General features: G+C 48.1%; 1 protein-coding gene across 2 annotated transcripts in view; it reads right to left on the minus strand.

The window, feature by feature from the left end:
• The window catches only part of SLCO5A1 (solute carrier organic anion transporter family member 5A1), a 167658-nt gene that overhangs the window by 139630 nt on the left and 3522 nt on the right, over nt 1–24506 (minus strand). The window lies entirely within an intron of this gene.

Consider the following 24506-nt stretch of genomic DNA (forward strand, 5'->3'; position numbering starts at 1 on the left):
ATCAAATTATTATGGTGGATGTAAAATTGAGTAAAAACATCGAATGATTGATTACGGTATATTTCTCTATTAAATAAATAAAAATGTAACGCTAAGGCGGGCTTTGCACGCTGCGACATCGCAGGCCGATGCTGCGATGCCGAGCGCGATAGTCCCTGCCCCCGTCGCAGCGGCGATATCCTTGTGATAACTGCCGTAGCGAACATTATCGCTACGGCAGCTTCACATGGACTCAACTGTCCTGCGACCGTCGCTCTGGCCGGCAACCCGCCTCCTTATTAAGGGGGCGGGTCGTATGGAGTCACTGCGACGTCACACGGCAGGCGGCCAATAGGAGTGGAGGGGCGGAGATGAGCGGGATGTAAACATCCCGCCCACCTCCTTCCTTCCGCATATTCTACGGAAGCCGCAGTGACACCGGTAGGAGATGTTCCTCGCTCCTGCGGCTTCACACACAGCGATGTGTGCTGCCGCAGGAACGAGGAACAACATCGGACCGTCGCGTCAGCGTAATCATGGATTACGCCGACGCTGCTCCGATGATACGATTACGACGCTTTTGCGCTCGTTAATCGTATCATCGAGCCTTTACACACTACGATGTCGCATGCGATGCCGGAAGTACGTCATTTTCAATTTGACCCCACCGACATCGCACCTGCAATGCCGTAGTGTGCAAAGCCCGCCTAAGGCCATAGTTTTTTTCTACTGCTTTTTTTCTGCATGTTTTCTACAGGTGTCCACACCACGTGATACAATAACAATCTTCTTTGATTAATGCACATTTGCTGCGTTTCTTTTATTCCTTCTCCCTTTATTTGATGCATTTTTGGTGCATATGTGAATCCGCATTTTTAATACTCCCAAAAAGCTTTGACTCTGCACTTAAAAATGGCTTTGTTTTCAAGCTCCACATAGAAGTCTAAGGAGTCTATATGCCACGTGCGCAGATGAGATCTTGGTTTGTCATTGAGCCAAGAGTTCATTATGTGCACACGCCGACTGAGGGCGCCATTTCTTTGGAGCCCACACCGCCAACAGAGCATCTGGGACACCCTCTATACCACCTTGCTCCACACAGCCAGCATGGCCCCCGCAGCCAGCAGAGCACCCACCGCAGCCTTTTTTTATCTCTAAATGCTGTTTTTTCTGCTGCTTTTTTTGCACTAAAATTCTGCTGTTTAACTGTCCAAGCAAAGTGGATGTAATTTCATGAAAACTGTTCCCACTGTGCATGTAAACATGCCAATGAAGTGCGCAGTTTTGGTGGGTTTTTTTTCCTCTAGAGGTTTCTACGTGAAGCCTAAAAAAAAAACGTAAAAAGCTGCAATTACTTTTCTAAGCGCAAAATCAAAACCTTTCTGTACTATAAAAAAAAAATTAAAAACACGGCTTCATCTGTACCAAAAAGAATCAAATAAGAGGGAAAAGGCGTAAAAAATGCTGCAAAATTCAATAACCAGAGGAGATGCTTATTGCATAGTTTGGTGCAGACTCTCGCAGGAAAAAAAACCCACAGTATTTATGCAGTGTGAGAAGGCCTTACAGAAACAAAAAAGCAACGTCTTAGGCCATGTGCGCACGTTGCGTTTTTTTCTGCGTTTTGGCTGCGTTTACAACTGCACTGTGTCATTGGCAAAATGCATGTGTTCTGCTTCCCCAGCAAAGTCTATGAGAATCATGCAAAATCCGTGCGCACGATGCTTTTTGAAACACAGCGTTTTGATTGTCAAAAATTTGACAAAATCTCTGTGTTTAGAAAAGCAGCATGTGAATTCTTTTGTCCATTTTGGCTGCGTTCTACACCCATTGAAATCAATGAGTTGCAGAAAAACGCTGCCAAAATGTTAAGCAGTGCGTTTGCATTGCATTTTTGTTTTGATCCGCATGTTTTTTTGACATAACAAAGGCAGGTCTTTCGGTCTCTCTCTCTCTGTCGGTCGGTCTGTCGGTCGGTCTCTATATCTATGTCTCTATCTCTCTCTCTCTGTCCATGTCGGTCTCTCCCTCCCACCCCCTCTCTCATACTCACTGATCTACGATCACCGGCGCTGCGCAGCACGGCGTTCACACTGTGGCCGCTTCTCTTTTAAAAATGACGGCCACTCATTAATCCATCTCGTGATCCCTGATCGCGAGCCACCCACCGGCGGCTATGATTGGTTGCAGTCAGACATGCCCCCACGCTGAGTGACAGCTGTCTCACTGCAACCAGTTACAGCCGCCGGTGGGTGTGTCTATATTGAGCAATAAAAAAAAAATAATTAAAAAAAAAACGACGTGCGGTCCCCCACAATTTGGATACCAGCCAGGGTTAAGCCACATGGCTGAAGGCTGGTATTCTCAGGCTGGGGAGACCCACGTTATGGGGAGCCCCCCAGCCTAACAATATCAGCCAGCAGCCGCCCGGAATAGATGCGACAGTCCCAGGACTCTACCCGGCTTATCCCGAATTGCCCTGGTGCGGTGGCAAACGGGATAATGAGTTAATGGCAGCAGCCCATAGCTGCCACTAATTCCTAGGTTAATCATGGCAGGCGTCTCCCCAAGATACCTTCCATGATTAACCTGTAAGTTAAAGAAAATAAACACACACATCCAAAAAATCCTTTATTTGGAATGAAAGACAAAAAAACACCCTCTTTCACCACTTTATTAACCCCTCAAAAACACTTCCAGGTCCAACGTAATCCACGCAAGGTCCCACAATGCTTTCAGCTCTGCTACATCGGAAGCTGACAGGAGCGGCAGTAGAACACCGCCGCTCCTGTCAGCTCCATGAAGCAACTGAAGTGAGTCGCGTGATCAGCTGTGCTGTCACTGAGGTTAATCGCGGCCACCGCTCTCAGGTGGAGGACTGCAGCTGTGGCCGCGAGTAACCTGAGTGAAAGCACAGCTGATCGCGCGGCTCACTGCAGTCACTCAGGGGATTTGCGATCACAAGTGAGTCCTTCACGTGTGACCGCAAATAAAGCCGCGGCACACGCACAGAGTCGGGTGAAGTTCATCCGAGTTCATTCTGATCGTGCAGCACTGTCTCGCAGCCAGCCATGCTCTTTTTGACAGTGTGGTCCCACTCGGCTCTGCTGCAAGTCTATGGGTATGCTGCAGAGCCGAGTGGGACCGCACTGTCAAAAATGTGCGTTCTAGATATATCTCGGTGAATAAACAGTAATGAAATAAATAAAAACAGTTATGTATATAAATATAAAGTGCAAGTGCAATTATTATAACAATCCATTCTCTAATATATTAAAGTGACTGTGTGCACTTGTGTGACATACTACAAAAAAGTGTGACCAAAAATAGTACAGTGTATAATATATCCCTATAACAATATAAATCCCACCAAAGGGTAATGATGTGGGAGTCTACACAGTTAACATAACAACTACAAATGTATCCACCAAGCTAATAACAATGATCAATGGGTCCGCACTTCCATGTGACTTCCGTTGGGTGCCCGTGCAGTCAGTGTCCCGCTCCAGCCCGAGCCCCGCGGTTGCCCGCTCAGCAGTGTCAGCAGCGGCACGCACTGCAGTGTCAGCAGCCGCGGGGATGACAAGCACTACCGTCAGGAGGTTAGTAAGTTCATTACATACGGTGATGAAGTCCTGCCCTCCTGACGTCAGCGGTCGTCACTGCCTTCTATGCCCGCCGCTTGTCACATCACCTCTCGCTGTCGACCCGAGACTGTGACTAGTGGTAACGTCACGGGCCGCTCGCGATACTTTGTTTGTGAAGGCGGCGGTCATTGAACTCGGTGACAGCGCTGCTGTCAGGAGTTCAGCGATCATCGCAGGTAATATACCTCGCTGACCTCCTGATAGCAGCACTCGTCATGCCCTGCAGTGACCTGGGCTGACCTATTGATGTTAGCTCAGGTCACTGCACGGCTCTCCCAGCAAATAGGGAACATTCTGTTCTTCATTGACTGGGACATTGACTATGGTATGGATCATCGTGGGACCCCCTTGTATTACACCAGACCTGGATTTGTTTTTCTTTCTAATAAATTGGTGAAAGAGGCAATGTGTTGGGGAGTGTTTTTTCAAATAAAAATGTGTTTGTTGTTTATTTTTTTTTTTTTATTACTGCCTGGGTTGATGATGTCGGGTATCTGATACACGCCTGACATCACTAACTCCAGGGCTTGATGCCAGGTGACATTACACATCTGGTATTAACCCCATATATTACCCCGTTTGCCACCGCACCAGGGCAACGGGATGAGCTTGCGCGTAGCACCAGGACTGGCACATCTAATGGATGCGCTACTTCTGGGGCGGCTGCAGCCTGCTATTTTTAGGCTGGGGAGTGTCCAATAACGGTGAACCTCCCTAGTCTGAGAATACCAGACCACAGCTGTCCTCTTTACCTTGGCTGGTGATCCAATTTCGGGGGACCCCGTGTTTTTTGTTTTAAATTATTTAGTTAATTTAAAATAACAGTGTGGGGGGGCCTCTGTTTTGGATTACCAGCCAAGGTGAAGCTGCCAGCTGTGGTTTGCAGGCTGCAGCCGTTTGCTTTACCCTAGCTGGCTACTAAAGATAGGGGGACCGCATGTCATTTTTTTTTTATTTATTTATTTTTTGGCTAAATACAAGACTAAGCACCTTAGTGCCACATGACAGTCACAAAAGGGTGCCAGCTTAGAATATGCAGGGGGGTAGGACATTATATATGTCTTTCTTATCTATCTATCTATCTATCTATCCAGCCCTCTATTCATTCATTCATCCCTCTATCCCTCTGTCTCTATATCTATCTATCCATCTCTATATCTACTCATCTATTTATCTTTCTTGCTGCTTCCGTTTTTTGCGGTCCGCAAAAAAACCCGGAAGGCACGCAGATGTCACACGGATGCCACTAGGATGCATCCGTGAAACAAAAGGACCGTTTTTTGTGGCCCGCAAAAACGGAACGGTCATGTGAATGTAGCCTTAACAGCAGTCGCTGCCTGCTGCCGATCACATGTGACCGTGTGCGGGCTGTGTGTTCGGGCTGTGTGTACAGGAGTTCAGCTGAGTTCAGATCAGCTGATTCAAGTGTCGGCCGATCAGGCTGGGGCCACACGGGGATTACTGCGATCCCCTCGCATTACACTCGGCTCACGCTCAGTACAGCAGAGCTGAGTGTCATGCGTGTGTCCCTGCGACTGAGGTCCGACTGTGCGAGCAGACCTCAGCTGTGGGGGGCGGTCCGCCACTCGAGGGGTGGGCCAGCACTGAGGAGTGGTGGGAGGGATTTCTCTCCATCTCTCCTCCGTAGTGCACCGATGTACCGCAAGTGCAATGCGATTTTTCTCTCACCACATACACTTGAATGGGTAAAAGAGAGAGTCTTGCATTACAGTTGTAGCATGCTGCGATTGTTTTCTCGGTCCAATTAGGGCGGAGAAAATAATCGCTCATGTGCGCTGACACACAGGCTAATATTGGTCCGAGTGGAATGTGATGTTTGATCTCACTCCACTCGCACTGTTTTTCTCGCCGTGTGGCTTAGACCTTACTTGTTCTATGTCCCCCTGCATCCATCGCAGCGTGTGCAGGCTGGAGTTCAGCTGAGTTCAGATCAGCTGACTCAAGTGCTGGACTGAACTCCGCTGACCTCACAGCCCGTACATGCTGCAATGGATGCAGGGGGACACAGAACAAGTAATCTGCCTACACTGGAGTCATCTGATTACTTGGGATGAATTGAGCAGTAAAATGCTCTGGTGCTCGATGGGCGAAGCCCATGTCGATTTTTTTTTTTTTAAAAAATTCACTTAAAAAAAAAAAAAAAAAATCACATTGTTTGTGGGCTCCCGCTGCATTTTCTATTGCTAAGGGTAACTCAAGCAGCTACTGGCTGCTAACCCCCGCTGCTTGGTGTTACTTTCACTGGCAATAGAAATCCAGGGAAGCATTTTTTTTTTTATAAAGGTTTTTGCCTGAAAACTTTTTTAAAAAAATTACGTGGGCTTCGCCATATTTTTGTGTGCTAGCCATGTACAGCAGGCAGCTACGGGCTGCCCCCAACCCCCAGCTGCCTATTTGTACCTGGCTGGAAACCAAAAATATAGAGAAGCCCTTTTTTTTTTATTTATTTCATGAATTTCATGAAATAATTAAAAAACAAAATGTCCAGCCAGGTACAACTAGACAGCTGGGGATTGGAATCCGCAGTGAAGGGTGCCCAAACTTTCTGGGCCCCCCGCTGCGAATTGCAGTCCACAGCCGCCCCAGAAAATGGCGCTTTCATAGAAGCGCCATCTTCTGGCGCTGTATCCAACTCTTCCAGTGGCCCTGGTGGCAGGTGGCACGCTGGGTAATAAGGGGTTAATACCAGCTATGTTTTACAGCTGGTATAAAGCCCGAGATTCTTAAATGTCAGGCCAAGTTTGACCTGGCCATTAAGAATCTCCAATAAAGGGTTTAAAAAAAAAAAAAAGACCACACAGAGAAAAATACTTTATTAGAAATAAATACACAGACACAGTAGGGACTCCATGTTTATTACTCCCTCTCACCCCTCCACGATGGAGAGATTTCTGTACTGACCATGCCAGGAGAGAGCGAGGGAAAAGAGAGAGATCGAGAGGGGGAAGGAAAAGAAAGCGAGGGGGGGGAGAGAGCGAGGGGGGGAGGAAAAAGAGAGCGAGGGGGGAGGAAAAGAGAGCGAGGGGGGGAGGAAAAGAGAGCGAGGGGGGGAGGAAAAGAGAGCGAGGGGGGGAGGAAAAGAGAGCGAGGGGGGGAGGAAAAGAGAGCGAGGGGGGAGGGAAAGAGAGCGAGGGGGGAGGGAAAGAGAGCGCGGGGGGGAGGAAAAGAGAGCGCGGGGGGGGGAGGAAAAGAGAGCGCGGGGGGGAGAGAGCGAGGGGGGGGAAGAGAGCGAGGGAAAAGAGAGGGGAGAGGAGAGAGGGATAAGAGGGGGCAGAGAAGAGGGGGAAGAGGGGAGGGGGAGAAGAGTGGGGGCAGAGAAGAGAGTGGGGAAAGAACGGGGGGGGGCAGAGGTGCTCTGTCACTAACTGTCTCCACTCTGTGACTTGTGGTGCAGGTGACAGAGTGCAGACAGTTGGTCCCATGCAGCAGGACAGATAGCAGAGCACAGCGGTGACATGCCTGTGAGTGTCTTGCTGCTGGGAGGAGCAGATGATCACACTGCCCAACACCGGCCGCTCTCCTGACATCGCAGCAGAGCGGGCGGGTGGAGAGTGTGATCAGATACTTACATGCAGGGGGGGATTCAGCTGAAGAACCCCCCCCCCCCCTGTACTGCACACTGGCGCCCCGTGCCTCACCATCTGCAGGACGCCGGCTCCACACTGACGTCCTCCGGCTCCTCCCCTCGATGCTGGGCTGTGATGTGCGGTAGTTACCACCCACAGCCCTGTCACTCAATCTGAGTGGTGCCATCCTCCTCTGACGTACCCGTCTTGTTTGAGAGCCCAGAAATGCCGGGACGTCAGAGGATGCTGGCGGCCACAGCTCCAGGGGGTCATGTGACCGGCACTGAGCGTGCAGGATAGCGCCGCTCAGTGCCAGAACTGGAAACAGAAGACAATGGAGAAAACGCCTAGAAAGGTAAGTAGAACTCCTACAGAAAATAAAAAAAATGGGTGAACCACCCCTTTAAGTCGCTTGGCCTTGTTTCCATGTCGAGGGAATGACTTTTCACCGTAAGTCTTTAGTGAAGACCACTTTTGACTACTCCTCTCTGAAAAATTGTTGCATGTAACTAGTTCCATTGGTTACTGCCAGTTTTGAGATGACGGCACTGATTGACATCTTCTGATTTTGAAAAGAAGTAAGCATGATGTGTCTCAACCAGGGCTGTGGAGTCGGTAAGCCGAACCTGCGACTCCGACTCCTCAATTTCCCTTGCACCGACTCAGACTCCACGACTCCGACTCCCACATATATTGCTTATATTTAAGTGAAAAATGTATTGTAGTACAATGTGAACATCAGACATTTAATCATTTTTATGATACAATAATCAAGATATTTAGACAGAACAAAATATATTTATTGAAATACAACTTTAGAACACAATAACTGATGGACTAAGTAATATTTCTGGATTGAAATGAGGTTTATTGTACTAACAGAAAATGTGCAATCCGCATTTAAACAAAATTTGACCGGTGCAAAAGTATGGGCACCTCAACATAAAAGTGACATTAATATTTTGTAGATCCTCCTTTTGCAAAAATAACAGCCTCTAGTCGCTTCCTGTAGCTTTTAATGAGTTCCTGGATCCTGGATGAAGGTATATTTGACCATTCCTGTTTACAAAACAATTCCAGTTCAGTTAAGTTTGATGGTCGTCGAGCATGGACAGTACGCTTCAAATCATCCCACAGATTTTCAATGATATTCAGGTCTGGGGACTGGGATGGCCATTCCAGAACATTGTAATTGTTCCTCTGCATGAATGCCTGAGTAGATTTGGAGCGGTGTTTTGGATCATTGTCTTGCTGAAATATCCATCCCCTGCGTAACTTCAACTTCGTCACTGATTCTTGCACATTATTGTCAAGAATCTGCTGATACTGAGTTGAATCCATGCGACCCTCAACTTTAACAAGATTCCCGATGCTGGCATTGGCCACACAGCCCCAAAGCATGATGGAACCTCCACCAAATTTTACTGTGGGTAGCAAGTGCTTTTCTTGGAATGCCGTGTTTTTTTGCCTCCATGCATAACACCTTTTTGTATGACCAATCAACTCAATCTTTGTTTCATCAGTCCACAGGACCTTCTTCCAAAATGTAACTGGCTTGTCCAAATGTGCTTTTGCATACCTCAGGCGACACTGTTTGTGGCGTGCTTGCAGAAACGGCTTCTTTTGCATCACTCTCCCATACAGCTTCTCGTTGTGCAACGTGCGCTGTATTGTTGACCGATGCATATTGACACCATCTGCAGCAAGATGATGCTGCAGGTCTTTGGAGGTGGTCTGTGGATTGTCCTTGACAGTTCTCATCATTCTTCTTCTCTGCCTTTCTGATATTTTTCTTGGCCTGCCACTTATGGGCTTAACAAGAACTGTACCTGTGTTCTTCCATTTCCTTACTATGTTCCTCACAGTGGAAACTGACAGTTTAAATCTCTGAGACAACTTTTTGTATCCTTCCCCTGAACAAATATGTTGAATAATCTTTGTTTTCAGATCATTTGAGAGTTGTTTTGAGGAGCCCAAGATGCCACTTTTCATAGGAGATTCAAATAGGAGAACAACTTGCAAGTGGCCACCTTAAATACCTTTTCTCATGATTGGATACACCTACCTATGAAGTTCAAAGCTCAATGAGGTTACAAAACCAATTTAGTGCTTTAGTAAGTCAGTAAAAAGTAGTTAGGAGCGTTCAAATCAAGAAATTGATAAGGGTGCCCATATTTTTGCACCGGTCAAATTTTGTTTAAATGCGGATTGCACATTTTCTGTTAGTACAATAAACCTCATTTCAATCCAGAAATATTACTCAGTCCATCAGTTATTAGATATATGAAACTGAAATAGCTGTTGCAAAAACCCAAATTGTTATAAAGAAAAAAGGTTAACATTAATAGGGGTGCCCAAACTTTTTCATATGACTGTATATTGTGTATATATAACACTATAGTGGGCTTTACACGCAGGGACATCGCTAGCGATGTCGCTCGTGAAAGCACTTGACCCCGTCGTTTGTGCGTCACGGCAAATCGCTGCCCGCGGCACACAATATCGCTAGGAGCCATCACACCAACTTACCTTCCTAGCGACGTCGCTGTGACGCCACACGAACCGCCCCCGTAGAAATGAGGCTGTTCGCATCACAGCGACGTCACACGGCAGGCGTCCAATAGTAGCGGAGGGGTGGAGAGCAGCCGCATGGAAGTCATGCCCACCTCGTTGCCGGAGGACGCAGGTACGGTGTTGTTCGTCGTTCCCGCCGTGTCACACGTAGCGATGTGTGCTGCCTCAGGAACGACGAATAACTTGCGTCCTAAACGAGCAATGACATTTGGGAAATGGTGTCAACAACCAACGATTTGGTAAGTATTTTGCATCGTTAGCGGTCGCTCGTACATGTCACACGCAATGACGTCGCTAACGAGGCCGGATGTGCGTCACGAATTTCGTGACCCCAACGACAGCTCGTTAGCGATGTCGTTGCGTGTAATGGGGCCTTATGTAATAAACTATGTAAGTGGCAAAAAACAGTTTTCAACAAAAACATACTAAATAACACTTGTGCAGTCTATGAATTTGTTCTAAGAAATAGAATTGCCTCCATCAGATCCTCCTACATAGAAGACCTAAAATCTGACCTAATATTGCTAAGGCTAGAGAACAACCTCTCCACACTAACTTGGGTTTGAGGCAAAACCGTAACCACATGGGCAACATCTCTAACAATTTACGGGTATAAAGCAATGGCCTCATGCACAATTTTTCTATTATTTGAGAGCAAGTGAAAAATTTTGCTGAAATATGGTCAATCTGCTTGCTATAGGAGACGGAGTGAAATATTTTTCCTTGCGGCAATGCTTTGCCTGCAACATGTCATTCAAATACTTGTCAGAGTTAAACTGCTCATCTGATGAGGATGAAGATATGGCAGCAGTAGCACTGTCAGGACCCAAGTTCTCTTGCGCCTGGCAAGCCTGTAGGCCACTCGTCCTAACTGCTACCTCAGTCAGAGCTTCTTTTCCTTTAGTAAGCTGTTGATCATCAAGTAGTATACGATGACTTAGGTCCACATAAACAGCTGCCAGAAGAATTTTATTTTGCAATGGCTGGAATCTCACTTGCATGTGTAAAATCGGTCCGATTCTCATGCCAGAAAGTCCAACGATTTCTCCTCACATTTCATCAGTGTGCTGTCAGTGTACAATCAGTTTTTACCCTCAGCAGTTGCTATTCATGTACTGTTATGTACAGGAGCATTTACAGTATGCTCTGCTACTTGCTAGAAATCTATTGAGAAAAACGGATGTCACTAGGATGGTGTATGTGCCGTCCGTGTGACATCCGTTTGTTTTCACGCACCCATAGACTTGCATTGAAGAGACTCGCACGAGAAACTCACCAAAACGCAGCATGCTGCGATTTGTTTTCTCAGTCCGATTTGGAGTGAGTAAAAAATAGCAGATGGGAGCTGCCTCATTGATTAACATTTGTCCGAGTGCAATGCGAGATTTTCTCGCATAGCACTCGTGCGAGTTAATCGCAAGTGTGACTCCAGCCAATAGCTGTGTCTCTCTCCGTTTCATTGAAGCAGAAATGACATCTGCGATTAAACCTCCTCTTTGGGAGAGGCAAAATAGCAAGTTCTTCCACTCCCTTATGAAAATGCCAGGAGTTAAATCCTCAGCTTGTAATTTTTTAGTCACGTTAAATGGTTGATTAAGCAATTCCTTCAGTTCAGCCACCAGTGTCCATTGACCTTCATTTAGTGTTACCTGAGGGTTTGCCATATCTATAAGAAAAAGGTTTTAGTTCATGCAATCGCTCAATCATTAAATAAGTGCTGCCCCACCGAGTGGTTTGATCGACAATTGCCCCTTTCCAGCACGTCTCTTCAAAATGGAATCAATTTTAGGGGTTCTGATGGCAATAACCAATTTCCTCACTTTTCCAGTCAGATTTCCAGCATGTCCCTCTTGCAGACTATCTCTTATTGCCAGCTGCAGCGTGTGCACAACACAGCGCATGTGATGAATATGAAAGTGTTTTGAAGCAGCTTCAACAAGATCATCTAATTCTAAAGTATCATTTTGCTGTTCTTGTGTTGTAATATCCATTTGTTCCTCCGTTACATGAACAGCGCTATGGCTCCATCTCACACATACTGAATCCTAAATTTTCTTGTAGCTGTTGTTCATTACTCTCATTCATCAGTTTAATTGTACTTATGTTTGAAGCATTGTTTTGTGAGGATCCGTTTTTGGGCTCAAAAACGGATCCTCACAAAGAATGAGCATGTCAGTTTGTGTGGCGTTTTTCAAATCTGCCTTTGCTATTAAAAACATTATCTATGAGCTCAAAAATCTTTCAGGTGATTCGGTTTTTTAAAAAACTGATCTGCTTTTGCAGCTGAAAAACGTATCCTCAAAAAATGCAGCAAAAACACTGTGTGTGAATGTAGCCTTAGAACAGGAATAGAAGAGACATTTATAGGACATTTTATAACTTTCCCAAATTCCTATGAAAAAATATTCAGCACATTCTGCATTGAACTGCTGTACCCAATTTATTATATATTTTAGGAGTCGGAGTCGATCCAATTAATACCGACTCCGACTCCACCAAGATGAACACCGACTCCGACTCCACCAAAATGAACACCGACTCCACAGCCCTGGTCTCAACTGTTGCACTAAGTCCTTGGCTAACCACTGTGTCTATGGTCCTCAACATTGCTCACTTCTTGGTGACCTTAATGCTGAGAAATATTGGCCAATACTTGTCCTTCATACAATGCCACTAGGGAGGCATCTGATTGGCTACACATTTATTCTACAGCAAGAAGATGACACTAAACGTACAGCCAATGTCATTAAGAACCATTTTCAGTGGAAAGAAGGGGTCCTGAAAGTCATGATATGGCCCCCACAGAACCCAGATCTCAACATCATCAAGTATTTGTAAAATTACATGAAAAGACTGAAGGAATTGTGCAAGCCTACATCCACACAAGATCTATAGTTAGTTCTCCAAGATGTTTAGAACAACCTCCCTGAAGAGCTGCTTCAAAAACTGTTTTTAAGTGTACCTGCAAGAACTGATGGTAAACGACGGCCCAATAAAATATTAATTTCATTTAGATTTCTTTTTTGTTTATTTAATTTGAAAGAAATAAAATATTAACACTTTTATTTTTTAAAGCATTCTTACATCGCGGATTTTTTCTACCCCTACCTAAAACTTTAGCGCAGTGCATGTATAATTCAGAATGTTTCTCTATTATATAAAGCACAGTCTTTTGGACATTTTGTACTATATGTGGAATTTCCTATTGTTCTATATACACACTCATCTCTATTGGCAAGTTGTATTTCTCGTGGACTGCCTGCAGTGGAGGTTCTGTAGTGATATCTCTCAAACCCGAAGATCTTGTTAAAAGGGATGCCCAAGATGTTAAAGAGAACCTGTAACCACTTTTTTGGCATATAAGCTGCGGCCACCACCACCGGGCTCTTATATACAGCATTCTAACATGCTGTATATAAGAGCCCAGGCCGCTGTGAGAACATTAAAAACACTTTATAATACTCACCTAACGGTCTCGTGGTTGGCCATATGGGCGTCTCCGCTCTCCGGTGCTGGCGCTGCCTCTTTTGGCCCAGGAACGCTGAACTGCAGCTTACCTGCGTCCTGCTGGCAGTGCAGAAGGAAGGAGGTGGGCGGGATGCTTACGTCCCGCTCATCTCCGCCCCTCCGCTACTATTGGCTGGCTGCTGTGTGACGTTGCGGTGACACCGAACGTCCCTCCTACTTCATGAAGAGGATGTTCGCCACCCACAGTGAGATCGTTTGGAAGGTAAGTACGTGTGATGGGGAGGTTACGACTTTGTGCAACACGGGCAACAAATTGCCCATATCACACAAACGATGGGGGCGGGTGCGATCGCAAATGTGATCGCACGAGAAATTGAAGCATGTAAAGCAACCTTTACTCCAGCAGTACCAAACTAACCTTACTGTAGATGATAGGTAGACAGACAGACAGGAAAAAAATAATATATGGAGGCAGCAAACCAAGCCGTAGTGCAGGCCCTGAGGGTGCTTCATGCAGCCCGCAAGCACCGTAGACGCCTTGATAATTGTGGGCCTGTCCAGGGGGCCGTCAAAGTCAGTGCTTTATTTCAGTTGAATGTGCGTCATTAGAAGCACATCAATTGCAATATATTGCCACACAGAGACCAGCACTTTCCACTGCAATGCCAATGTCAGCCAATCAGAGGCCAGCAGCTGACATCAGCTTGTCGTAGCATGGCAGTGATGTTATATGCTGGTACGCTAACATCAGCTGCTGGCCTCTGATTAGCCAGCGGCTGGTCAAGACCAGGCAGTAATCATCAAGAGTTCTACAGTGCCTGTGTGCTGCATGTGTAGAAAAGAGGACACCAAAGGAACGGAGGACAAGTGAAAATCTTTTTTATTAATATGTATGTGAAGAATGGCACAATAGGGGACCACTATGGGATGGGGACCAAGATGGCAACATTACTACAAGTTTAGGACATTATTACAAGATTGGGACAAAGATGGGCAGATTACTAAAAGAAGTGGACAAGGATGGGCAGATTACTATAAGAAGGGGACTAGGATAGGGCATTCCTACAAGATGGGGACCAGCATGTGGACATTACTACAGGATTGGGGTTATTATTACAAGATCGGGACCAGGATGGGGACATTACTACAAGATGGGGTAAAGGATGGACACATTACCACAAGGGGATCAGGATGGGACATTACTAAATTATGGGGACTAGGATGGGAACATAACTACAAGAAGGGGACAAGGATGGGCACATTACTACCAAAAGTGTACAAGGATGAGCACATTACTACAAGATGAGGAGCAGAAAGGAGACATTACTACAAGGAGACCAGTATTATTATTATTATTATTATTAGATATTACTAGAAGAAGGGGACCAGAATGTGGAATTACTACATTATGTTGACAAGAATGGGAACATTACTACAAGAAGCGGACCATGGTACGAACATTACTATAGGACAGGGAGTAGAATGGGGCATTACTACAGGATGAGGAAAATGAACACAAAGGAACCAGGATAGGGCATTACTACACTATGTGGACAAGGATGGGGACACTACAAAAAGGGGACGAGGATGGGCACATTACTAGAAGATGAGGCCCAGGATGGAAGACATTACTAAATAGGGAACAGGATGAGGATATAACTACAAGAATGGGACCAGGATAGGGCATTGCTACAAGATGGGGACATTAGAACGAAATGAGAACAAGGATGAACAAATTACTACAACAAGTGGACAAGGATGGGCACATTACTACAAGTTGGGGACAAGGATCGGGACATTACTACAAGGCGACCACGATGGAGCACATTTCTACAAGATGGAGACCAGGAAGGGGCTCATTAGTACAAGAAGTGGACAAAGATGGGGGATATTACTAATAGATGGGGATATTACTGCAAGATGAGGACCTGGATGTGGACATTACTACAAGAAGGGAACCAGGATGGGGAACATTTCTACAAGATGGGGATCAGGAAGGGGCACATTACTACAAAAAGTGGACAAAGATGGGGAATATTACTAATACATGGGGAACAAGATGGGGATATTACTACAAGATGAGGAGCAGAATGTGGACATTACTACAAGAAGGGGACCAGGATAGGGCATACTACTACAAGATAAGAACCAGTATGGGGACATTACTACAAGAAGGGGACCAATGGGGCACATTACTACACGAAGGGGACCAGGATGGGGAACATTACGACACGAAGGCGACATTACTTCAAGATGGGGACTAAGATGGGGGACATTACTACAAGATGGGGACCAGGAAGTGGCACATTACTACAATAATGGGACCAGAAAGGGGTACATTACGACAAGATGAGGACCAGAATGGAGGACATTACTACGGAGATGGAGACCAGGATGGGGCACATTTCCACAAGGTTGGATCCAGGATGGGGACATTACTACAACATAGGAACCAGGATAGGGACATTACTACAAGATGAGAGCAGGGATGTTGACATTCCTACAAGAATGGGACCAGGATAGGGCACATTTTTTCAAGATATGGACAAGGATGGGGACATTAACCCCTTCAGCCCCAAGCCTATTTTGACCCTAAAGACCAGGCCATTTTTTGCAATTTTGACCAGTGTCACTTTATGAGGTTATAACTCTGGAACGCTTCAACGGATCCCGGTGATTCTGAGATTGTTTTCTCGTGTCATATTGGGCTTCATGTTAGTGGTAAATTTAGGCCGATATTTTTTGCGTTTGTGAAAAAAACGGAAATTTCGCGAAAATTTTGAAAATGTTGTAATTTTCAAACTTTTAATTTTTATGCTCTAAAACCAACAAGACATATGACACAAAATAATTAATAAATAACATTTCCCACATGTCTACTTTACATCAGAACAATTTGGGGGAAAAAAAAAAATTTAAAGGAAGTTATAGGGGTTCAAAGTTTATGAGCAATTTCTCATTTTTACAACAAAATTTACAAAGCCACATTTTTTAGGGACCACATCACATTTGAAGTGATTTTGAGAGGTCTACATGACATAGAACACCCAAAAGTGACACCATTCCAAAAACGGCACCCCTCAGGCTACTCAAAACCACATTCAAGAAGGTTATTAACCCTTCAGGTGCTTCACAGTAACTAAAGCAATGTGGAAGGAAAAAATGAACATTTTACTTTTTGCAACAAAAATGTTAATTTAGCCTCAAATATTGCATATTCACAAGGGTAGAAGGATTAAATGAACCCCCAAAATTTGTTGGGCAATTTTTTCTGAGCACGCAGATACCTCATATGTGGCGAAAAAACACTGTTTGGGCGCACGGCAGGACTCGGAAGGGAAGGAGCACCATTTGACTTTTTGAACAGAAAATTAGCTAGAATCGTTAGCCGCACCATGTTGCGTTTGGAGAGCCCCTGAAGTGCCGAAACAGTGGAGCTCCCCCATATGTGACCCCATTTTGGAAACTAGACACCTCATGGCATTTATCTAGATGTTTATTGAGCACTTTGAACCTCTGGGGGCTTCACAAAAGTTAATAGAGTTGAGCCGTGCAAATAAAAAAAAAAATTTTTTACCACAAAATTGTTACTTCAACCAGGTAGCTTTTTTTTTCACAAGGGTATCAGGAAAAATTGCACCATAAAATGTATTGTGCAATTTCTCCTGAGTACACAGACATCTCATATGTGGTGGAAATGAAATGTTTGGGCGCACAGCAGGGCTCAGAATGCAAGGAGCGTCATTTGACGTTTCAAACGCAAATTTGTCTGGGATAATTAGCGTATTCCATGTTGTGTTCGGAGACCCCCTGAGGTGCCGAAACAGTGGAGCTCCCCCACATGTGACCCCATTTTGGAAACTAGACCACCATGGCATAGAAACAAAAATAGGGCGCACGCCCTAGGCAGGTACCTAATTGTACATGTTTTGTTTTGTTTTTTTTATTTGGGGTGCACAAAAAAAAGCAAACTATAGAGCAACAATTACTTACCTGATCAGCCAATCACGTAGCTGATCAGCACTTGGCGGCAGGCAGGTGGGGGAGGAGGGGGGGGGAGAGGGAGTGGGAGATGCGATTGGGGATAGTTAGAAAAGAGCCACGAACAATACTTACAGGATGGATCAGAACAGCGGCAGATTGGGGGGCGGCAGATTGGGCGGCGGCAGATGGGGGGGCAGCGGCATATAAAGGGAGCATCTGTGAATGTGAGACGACTGCGGCGGCTGGGATAGGGTGGGGGCGGATGGGAGAGGGCGCAGTGGATGCAGGATCGGCAGAGGATGGGGGGGAAGGGGGGATGGCAGGGAAGGGGAGTGGGAGGTGAGATTGGGGATAGTTACCCTACAGGATGGATCTAGGCAGCAGGATCACAGGAGATGAAGGAGGCAGCAGGATCACAGGAGATGAAGGAGGCAGCAGATCGGGGAGGGTGAGAGGTGGGAGAGGGAGCGCAGCGCAGATCACGGGGGAGACAGGTGAGCAGAGCACAGAGCACGGGGGTGAGAGGTGAGGGAGCGCAGATCACGGGGGAGACAGGTGAGCAGAGCGCAGATCACGGGGGTAAGAGGTGGAGGGAGAGCGGACAGCAGATCACGGGGGTGACAGGTGAGGGAGCACAGATCACGGGGGTGACAGGTGAGGGAGCACAGATCACGGCGGTGACAGGTGAGGGAGCACAGATCACGGCGGTGACAGGTGAGGGAGCACAGATCACGGCGGTGACAGGTGAGGGAGCACAGATCACGGCGGTGACAGGTGAGGGAGCACACATGACGGCGGTGACAGGGGAGGGAGCACAGATCATGGGGGTGACAGGGGAGGGAGCACAGATCACGGGGGTGACAGGGGAGGGAGCACACATCACGGGGGTGACAGGGGAAGGAGCACACATCACGGCGGTGACAGGGGAGGGAGCAAACATGACGGCGGTGACAGGGGAGGGAGCACACATCACGGGGGTGACAGGGGAGGGAGCACACATCACGGGGGTGACAGGGGAGGGAGCACACATCACGGGGGTGACAGGGGAGGGAGCACACATCACGGGGGTGACAGGGGAGGGAGCACACATCACGGGGGTGACAGGGGAGGGAGCACACATCACGGCGGTGACAGGTGTGGGAGCACACATCACGGGGGTGACAGGTGTGGGAGCACACATCACGGGGGTGACAGGTGTGGGAGCACACATCACGGGGGTGACAGGGGAGGGAGCACACATCACGGGGGTGACAGGGGAGGGAGCACACATCACGGGGGTGACAGGGGAGGGAGCACACATCACGGGGGTGACAGGGGAGGGAGCACACATCACGGGGGTGACAGGGGAGGGAGCACACATCACGGGGGTGACAGGGGAGGGAGCACACATCACGGGGGTGACAGGGGAGGGAGCACACATCACGGGGGTGACAGGGGAGGGAGCGCACATCACGGGGGTGACAGGGGAGGGAGCGCACATCACGGCGGTGACAGGGGAGGGAGCGCACATCACGGGGGTGACAGGGGAGGGAGCACACATCACGGCGGTGACAGGTGTGGGAGCACACATCACGGGGGTGACAGGGGAGGGAGCACACATCACGGCGGTGACAGGTGTGGGAGCACACATCACGGCGGTGACAGGTGTGGGAGCACACATCACGGCGGTGACAGGTGAGGGAGCACACATCACGGCGGTGACAGGTGAGGGAGCACAGATCACGGCGGTGACAGGTGTGGGAGCACACATCACGTCGGTGACAGGGGAGGGAGCACACATCACGTCGGTGACAGGGGAGGGAGCACAGATCACGGGGGTGACAGGGGAGGGAGCACACATCACGGGGGTGACAGGGGAGGGAGCACACATCACGGCGGTGACAGGTGTGGGAGCACACATCACGGGGGTGACAGGGGAGGGAGCACACATCACGGCAGTGACAGGTGTGGGAGCACACATCACGGGGGTGACAGGGGAGGGAGCACAGATCACGGGGGTGACAGGGGAGGGAGCACACATCACGGCGGTGACAGGTGTGGGAGCACACATCACAGCGGTGACAGGTGTGGGAGCACACATCACAGCGGTGACAGGTGTGGGAGCACACATCACGGCGGTGACAGGTGTGGGAGCACACATCACGGCGGTGACAGGGGAGGGAGCACACATCACGGCGGTGACAGGGGAGGGAGCACAAATCACGGGGGTGACAGGGGAGGGGGCGGGTAGCTGACCACGGGGGTAAGAGGTGGGGGGGAGCGTGCAGCACATCACGTAGGGGAGGGGGCGAGCAGCACATCACGTAGGAGAGGGGGCGAGCAGCACATCACGTAGGAGAGGGGGCGAGCAGCACATCACGTAGGAGAGGGGGGCGAGCAGCACATCACGTAGGAGAGGGGGCGAGCAGCACATCACGTAGGAGAGGGGGCGAGCAGCACATCACGTAGGAGAGGGGGCGAGCAGCACATCACGGAGGGAAGGGGGCGAGCAGCACATCACGGAGGGGAGGGGGCGGGCACCGATCACGAGGGGGAGGGGCCGGGCATCAGATCGGAGGGAGCGGTGGCACTATGACAGATGGAGGAGGACAGGGATCGCGCAGCACATCACGGAGGTGAGGGTGCGGGCACCGATCACGAGGGGTGAGGAGCCGGGCAGCAGATCGAGGGGAGCGGTGGCACTGTGGCAGATGGAGGGCGGCGGCGGCAGCGGATCGGGAGGTGTGGGGGTGAGGGTGCGGGCAGCAGATACGAGGGGTGGGGGTGTGGGCAGGAGATCGGGGAGACAGGTGGCAGATCACGGAGGGCAGCGGCGGCGGATCGGGAGGCTTTTCGCCGGTTTCATACAGTGCAATGGCAGCGCGGCAACTTCCGGGTCCCATGCTCCTGTCTCATAACAGCATGGGACCGGAGCTTGTCGCCCTGCCATTGCACTGTGTACACTCACTGTGCTCAGCATGCTGCAGGGACGACAAGTGAAGCTGATGGGGGCGGTCACCGGCAACAGGTCCACTGTGATTGGAGAAATCGGTCACAAGGCCGATCTCTCCAATCAGAGCTACTGGAGCTGGGGGAGGGTGATCCAGTGAGGTCACCCAGCTCCAGCCAATGGCCAGTGCTACAGCTGCACTGGCCAGGGCTGGATTTCAATGTTTCAGTCATTTTAAATGCCTGGAACATTACAGTTGCTGTGATTGGTTGAGCGGCGTTCGTCAGCCAATCACAGCCTCCGTAGGTCCGGGGAGGAGGCACCACCCCTCCTGAGGTCAGGAACAGGTCCCCTCCTCCCCGAATCTGCGGTTTATGTTAACATATTGCAGTCACCGGAGGCTCCGGTGCCGCGATTCCGCCATGACGGAAAGATCCGTCCTTGGTCGTTAAGGCCCAGGGCACAAGGACGGATCTTTCCGTCCATGGTCGTGAAGGGGTTAATACAAGAAGGAGACCATAATAATATCTTTATTTTTATATAGCGCTAACATATTCTGCAGCGCTTTACATATGTCAGCAACACTGTCCCCATTAGGACTCACGGTCTCAATTCCCTATCTGTATTTCTTTGGCATGTGGGAGGAAACCTGACAACCCTGAGGAAACCCACGCAAACACGAGAAGAACATACAAACTCCTTGCAGATGTTGTCCTTGGAGGGATTTGAACCCAGGACCCTAGTGCAGCAAAACTGCAGTGCTAACCATTGAGCCACCTTACTACAAGATACAGACCAGGATGGGAGACATAAGTACAAGACAGGAACCAAAATATTGATATTACTACAAGATTTTGGCCAGAATTACGGTACTATTTGGTGTTAATTGTAAGACAATATTATGTATGTGGCTAATTTAGAGGGAAAATTTGTAAAAATGTTAAAAAAAAAAAAACAAATATAGCATGAAAAAAATTATTTTGCCACTAAAAATGCAGTTTTATGTATTAACTAAAGTAAACAAAATAATGCACATTTGTTATCGACACATCTGAATGACCCAAGCTACAAAACTGTACCATAAACCATATGATGAATGGCATTTAAAGAAATAAAACATGCCAACAATGTTGTTCAAAGAAATTATCAAAAATTATACAAAATACAAACCGTATATACTAAAAATGTCACTGTGTTGCAATGCACCCCTCCCAATTTCAATTTTTTTTCTATGTACGGCCCATATACCCAGCAAGACATAACGAAAAAACTAGATGACATCTTAGAATTTGGATATAGGTTCAGAACTAGAGAACTGTACAGGTGATCAGTGACAAGAAACAAACTTCAAAGCCTTTTACAGTCTCTGGAAACTGGGCCACTTGTGAATAATATTAACATCATCAAAATTTTAAAATGCAAATTCAAACCAAAATAATAGTCAAACTCCCACCTGATAGAAACCGCAGCATCCAACTGCACAGGGAGGATCTTATCATTGTTCCTTGTAGGTACTGAGAGGTCATGATCTAAAAGAAGCTGACCAAGGACACCCATAGAAGGCTAGTTTCACACTTGCGTTGAACGGCATCCGTTGCATTGCGTTGTGTGATGGATGCAACGGATGCGTTGCATATAGTGGCACAACGAATGCAACGGATCGTACAAAACAACGGCATCAGCCTTTTTTTTTACAGTTTTACCGGCGGCAGACTATTGTGAACGATCAGCTGATCACTCGGCTGCTGGGCGCTCGGTTGATCGTTCACAGCAGCCGGTCGCCGGGTGATCAGCTGATCGCTCACAGCAGATGGTCGCCGGGTGATCAGCTGATCGCTCACAGCAGCCGGTCGCCGGGTGATCAGCTGATCGCTCACAGCAGCCGGTCGCCGGGTGATCAGCTGATCGCTCACAGCAGCCGGTCGCCGGGTGATCAGCTGATCGCTCACAGCAGCCGGTCGCCGGGTGATCAGCTGATCGCTCACAGCAGCCGGTCGCCGGGTGATCAGCTGATCGCTCACAGCAGCCGGTCGCCGGGTGATCAGCTGATCGCTCACAGCAGCCGGTCGCCGGGTGATCAGCTGATCGCTCACAGCAGCCGGTCGCCGGGTGATCAGCTGATCGCTCACAGCAGCCGGTCGCCGGGTGATCAGCTGATCGCTCACAGCAGCCGGTCGCCGGGTGATCAGCTGAACGCTCACAGCAGCCGGTCGCCGGGTGATCAGCTGATCGCTCACAGCAGCTGGTCGCCGGGTGATCAGCTGATCGTTCGGCCACCGAGAATAGGGGCGGGGGGGCGGAGTGCGGGGTGGGTGGAGCCGAGCGGGGCCATGGTGCTGAGGACAAGTGAGTGTGTGTGTGTGTGTGTGTGTGTGTGTGTGTGTATACAAGCCTGCGTGTGTGTACATGTGGAGTGGAGTGAGGGAGGGGGCGGAGCCAAGCGGGGAAGTGTCGGGCTCCCTGCACACGTAGCCAGGGTAAATATCGGGTAACTAGGCAAAGCACTTTGCTTGGTTACCCGATGTGTTCCCTGGTTGCGGATGCAGGGAGCCAGAGAGAGCATGCGCAGCGAAATCCTAAGGATTCTGCTGCTCAAAAAAACGTTACATGCTGCGTTCCTTCCGCCCGGCGGAAGCAACGCAGTGTCAGCCAGCGGAAGCAAGCAGGTCCATCACTCGCAATCCGTCATCCATACAAGTCTATGGGAAACAGCGGAATCCGTTAACGGATTCTGCTGTTTTCCAAAAGGGCGGATTGTGACGGAAGGAAAAAAATGCAAGTGTGAAAGTACCCTAATGTGGGGCTTCAGGCAAGTAATGCTTTGGGATAGAAAAAAAAGAGCTGTTGCCCAAAGCTTCACTTTAAATAATTCTAATTAAGGCAAACCACATGAATACCTACCGTATTTCCTTTCTATGGACTCGCTCACACTAGCGTATAACGTGGCCGAGTGCCATCCAAGTTGTTATTTTTTATTTATTTATAATATTTTATAGCGCAATACTATACTATAGGACAGTGCAGATCAGCGATTTTTTTTCTCATGCCAATTTGGCATGAAAAATCATAGCATGCTGCGAGTGCATCTGATAATTGGATCACGTACAGTCTATGGGTGCGTAGAAATCATACGACTGCACCCTGAAGTAATTCGAGTGCAGTCAGATACACACAGACGAGGGAGAAGATGGAGAAAAGACGGTTGTCCACTACTAGGACAACCCTTTCTGATGCCACGTTTCCCCCAGTTAAAATAAAAAAAAGACTATACTCAACTCCTGTATCGGCACCCTTCTAGCAGTATCTGGGCTCACTGTGCCAAGTGAGGTTGTGACGTCCTGCAAGCTCTGTGTCAAATCAACAGTGGCTTCCTTCTCAGCGCCTTCAGAACAAACAAGCTAATCAAGAGGAAGAGAGGGCAGCGGCTACCCTGTTGATTTCTTGTTGGGTCAGAAGTCGGGGAGAAGAAATTCGGCGCTGATAGGACAAGTGGCTCGTGTGACGTCCCAACCCCATGTGAGAGCAGTCACCACAAGTCCGAACACTGCTGGAAGGGCGCCGGTACGGGACATCACATGAGGTTATGACGTAACGTGAGCCCCGCGACAAATCAACGGCGGCTTCCTTCTCAGTGCCTTCGAAACAAATGAGTTAATCAAGAGCAATTGAGGGCAGTGGCTACACTGATAATTTCTCGTTGGGTCAGAAGGTGGGGAGAAGGAATTCGGCGCTGATCGGAAAAGAGGCTCGCGTGACGTCACAACCCCATGTGAGCGCAGTCACCGCGAGTCCGGACATTGCTGGAAGGGCGCCGGTACTGGAATTGAGTATATATATTGAGTTCTTTATTGTTTTAACGGGGGGAAACACATGGAATAAGAAGGGATTGTCCTATTAGTGGACAACTGCTTAAAGTTCTCCGCACAAGTGCTCTAATTCTCGGAGAATCGGATCACAGTAAACTGACACTCAGTTCAGTCTGATCAGCGTTTCATCGAAGTATCATTAGCATAATCAGGCCGATTCTCTTGGATGAGAGAGTCTACGGCCGCATGACCTCGGCCTTATAACATCTATGCTGTGAGTTCTTTGGAAATGGAGCTCTAAATATAGCAACCACACTATGTATGGATAACTGAAGTAGGAACACTTTTAGGTATGTCGGCTTATCGACATAGAGAAATGGCACCTTACAGAATTTAGATCTGTCACCACAGCTCTTTGTGTTATCTTCCATAGCTGCACAGTACTGAAGAAATTCACGTATATGAATTTTCATAGGTTACCATAGCAATCAAGGACATTATATATTATATCACTTTTGGATAGTACATTATG

The sequence above is a fragment of the Anomaloglossus baeobatrachus genome, chromosome 6 (assembly GCF_048569485.1).
Source record: "Anomaloglossus baeobatrachus isolate aAnoBae1 chromosome 6, aAnoBae1.hap1, whole genome shotgun sequence".
NCBI classification, from domain to species: Eukaryota; Metazoa; Chordata; class Amphibia; order Anura; family Aromobatidae; genus Anomaloglossus; species Anomaloglossus baeobatrachus.